Genomic DNA, 4,373 nt, shown 5'->3' on the forward strand with positions numbered 1-4,373 from the left:
AGTGGTGAAAGGTTTTCTTCGTGCATGGGGCAGGATTATCCTGAAATGGATCGGTATAAGGCCCAGCATTGCAAATAATGAATGCGATTCGATTGCGGACGGATACGGGTAACGATAGCCACATGCTGATTGCCACATTTTGGGTGGGTCAAAATTTCTGTAAATTCAGCTCTGGAACATGGTGAGCAGTATATTGTCCGAGCATATCTTGATTGGTGCTCCGAAACGTGTTGAAAAAGAATCGCACAGCGTCATTATCGTGAAGAGCACTGTTGCGATTTTTAAGCAGTAGAGCAACATATCTCGTCTCACTGCCTTCGGAATGACAACAATCATTCCGCCCTTGTGGTCGATGGATAACTGTTCACGAACGTGCCAGAATGGGGGTGGAGGAGGAGGAGGAGGAGGAGGAAAGGATTTTTCTGTCGGATTTCTACTTATATAGGAATCCATCATGCATGCTGGACCAATGGTAGAACGCTTCTTAGTGACAGCCAATGGGACGTGGGTGAATTAAATTTGCATATAATGACGACCAATAGAATGCGACGTAGTGCCAGCCGGTGGCCCAATGAAATTTGATTTTGACGACAACGAATGGAACGCGTCTAGGGACAGCCAATATGACGTGGGAGAATAAAATTTGCATATAATGCTGACCAATGGAATGCGACATTGTGCCAGCCGGTGGGCCAATGAAATTTGCCTTCAGTGACAGCGAATAGAACGGGTCATAGTTATAGCCAATGAGACAATGAAATTTCCAGTTGATGAGGGCGAATAGAACGCATCATAGTGACAGCCAATGGGACATTGGACGATTTAATTTGCGTATGATAAAGTAGGCATAGTTGGCTACTTCGTGAAAATTGTATAGGTATATATACGTATACAAGTTTATCATTTGTGTTTCGTTCCATAAACTGATTGACAACCTCACGATGAAAACTATCAGGCTTGTTTTCGTTGTCGAGATGCTCTTCCAGGAGCGCTACCTGCTAGGTTGTTTGATCACTGCAGTGTACTGATTTCGCCCAGCTACTATTGGACAATCAGTTGATACGTATTTGTAGCAGAATATGAATTTTCTTGCGTGCTAGTTCCAGTCAGTTCAGTGGTAGTCATTAGGGAGCTGAAAAATAACTCGTCCGTGAGTTAATATGTGGAGTGGTATGGAGTGGGACATCAGCTTGATGGTTACAAACGAAACGTTTTCTAAAATTCTATCATGTTTGTCAGATCCACTGCGTGTGGTACTGACAAATTCTGTTCTGATAAGATGCAATTGCAGCAATGAGACGGTGATGTTTGTGATCGTTGAGTAGGCTGAAAGGCCGCAAACAGACTACTTCTATCATCATTTGTGTTACTCACGTCACGCTGACTGTCTGCCTAAAGGGGTTACCAAACCTAATCGGATCACAGGTGTGACCAAGAGTGAAAGCCATTGAAATGATCAAGAATAGCAAATTACATGCGGCTTTCAACAGAAATTAAAAAGTCAGGCTGGTGCTAAGTGCTAAGGTATAAAATCAATGAACACAAACGTCAATGCTACGTTTGAAAACTTTCATGTTAAGGAAGCTGAGAGTAAGAGTGATAAAATATGATCACCTGTCGTTACATTCAAAACCAAATTCAATACTTCACTTAATTTGCTATATTTGGGCAATTCAAGTGAATTCAGATGCGAGTAGTAATATAATAGTTGGTATTGTAAGTGCTTATTGACGTGATTTTACATTAGAGGCTGCAGAAATCATGTTTGCTGAACGTAATGAAAACTAGCCATCGAATTCCTTCTAATAATTTGCAAAAAAAATAATCTTACAATATTTCAGATCAACAGCATAATCAGCGTTCAGCTGCCACTGATATTCAGGTGAGCAAGTGCAGTTCAACAAAAGGCGGCAATTTACCTTAAAACAAAATCACTAACAAATCCATAAACAGTTATACATGAACGTTCATTTGAATCATAATAACACAACAGAAATAGAAAAGTATTTAGATTAACGAACATCATGAATTTGTCATGAATAGCATATCATTGGGAATTGTTCAACATTCTATGTACAATACTTCACTGAATTTCAATGAAATCGTAATAACTTTTAGCAGTTGGTAAACTTTACCATAATGTTCATGTACCATTTCACTAAAACTTCGAAAAAATGAATTTACATAACCAAAAGCAAGATCATATTATTCCATTTCCGTGAACTTGACCTACTTTTCAAAATGTCATCTTCGTAGTAATCAATGTGAAGATCATCAGTCAAGAAATTCGATAAAGTCACCTCTTCAATATCACCGATAGTTAAGCGGTAAGTCATCTTTACAATTGTACTAACGTTTTTTGTATGTATCACTACAGACTATTTTAGTTGCAAATTAATGGATTTCAGTTTCGCTGACTAGCCTTCAGATCAGCTTCACTGCCTGCATGTATAATTACTGTTATATAATCATCTATCTACACTAATGAGCATCTCTTTGCGATACGTAGGAACTTAGTTCAAATCTCATTTTGGAAATTGGCATTTATGTAAGAAATATTGTGTTCCAATAAACGTTTAATCTGAAAATCATAAATTTTATTGTACGCTACTACTAAATTGTTATCACTGATTGCAGTAGCTCATATAAAACGTCTGAAGTACATGCAGCCTGTACTTAACAAATGGAAATCAAGTACAAATTCTATGTTATTCTGTTATTACAAAGAGCATCCTTATTGCGGAAACGATTTGCTGCGTCGAAGTAAATTTTAATCAAAGCCACTTTTATGTGTGACTATCAAACGCATACATTTTTTGTCCTTACTATTAACATCCAAATTTAGTTGCTCATTTAGAGCAAAATCCTGAAAACTACGCTACTAGGAATTGTGTGAAAATGTGATAACAGATTTTGCATTTTCTTTGATTTATCTATATCACTTGTTTGAAAGATTTTCGTACAGAAATCAAAATTTCATGGACTAAATAGGCTTCTCTGTTTTGGGGGCGGAACAAAGTTCTTTGGCAATATTTGCATTTTCTTTCCAAAAATCCATACATATGGATAGACTAAATTGTTTTGCGACACTGCATGGAAAACAGCCTTGAGCTCAGTACGTGGAATAAGTGGCTTCTGAAGTTGGCACATTGCCTATGTGAATACACAGTGAATTCGTAAATCTGAAACATTCTTCAAATGCAACTGGCATGCGGACGATTCAGCAAATGGAACAGCTTTGGTATTTCAGTGAAAGAATCATCAAAAATTTGATGCTTCGCACAATATTTCTTGCATTTTAGCGATCGAATTTTCCATAATTTTTAGGACATTTTAATTTGATGGAAGTTACTTTAAATCGACAGGAAATGGACATAGAACATCTCATATACTAACTCTATATTAATTCATCCCTTTATAATGCACTATTGATATCAATATCTAGCGTTGTTTCGCTCTCACATTGATCAATTCTGTTTGTACTATCGTATGCCTTCCATATATTTTATTTGTTAATAAACAGTCATATCACTCATTATTGTGCTGTACATCATTTTCATTATTCAACTAACTTTTCAGTGATATTAAACCTATCGTTCTATGAGTGTATTTTTCCCTTACAACACTCCCTGAATCCCGCTAATGAAAATGAACTGTAAATGCAGTCATCGTAGATCGTTGATTTTTCGAGAAATTTGATAAAATAACTCGTTAGCGAATGTGATATTTAGAGATTAATGCAACCACACGTTGGATTAAAATTGCATTTACAAATTATTATTTTGACTAATTCTTATTTCTGTAGTGTATTCAATCAAGGAAATAGCGCTAACAAAAATTTGAAACATTTTGGATGCTGTAAACATGGAAATATGTAAACAAAATTCAGGAACAAATGTAATTTAAACAAGAACCTGTTTTTGCTCCAAATAATGTGGATTTCTTGATAAACTTTAAAAAAATCGATTTTTACTAATATCTTTTCAACTATTATATTTTTCAACTATTATTTTCCTTTCATCAACATTAAAATCATATTCTTATTTCAGTTTTTCTAAAATATCTCCAGAAATACGCAAGCAGGCAGCGTGAGAGCAAGTTTATTGTTGTTTTCTAATTTTTTCCTACATTCTCACATTATTTTTTGAGAAAAATAGGATTTTCGAAAATTTCGAAATTTCATGGGCTATAGACTATGCTGTTTTCACGTTTCGGATGAAAAATATTTTTTTGAAATTTTGAAATCTTTTGATGGCTATGTTTACTTATCCATAGATTAGAGACTCCTGCAAATTCTGTTTGAACACAATCACATACGTGTGGAATAAGTTGCTTTTATGTTGGCCCATTTGTCTATCTTAATTTCACAGGAA

Source organism: Trichinella spiralis (assembly GCF_000181795.1).
Source record: "Trichinella spiralis strain ISS 195 chromosome Unknown Scfld6, whole genome shotgun sequence".
NCBI lineage: Eukaryota > Metazoa > Nematoda > Enoplea > Trichinellida > Trichinellidae > Trichinella > Trichinella spiralis.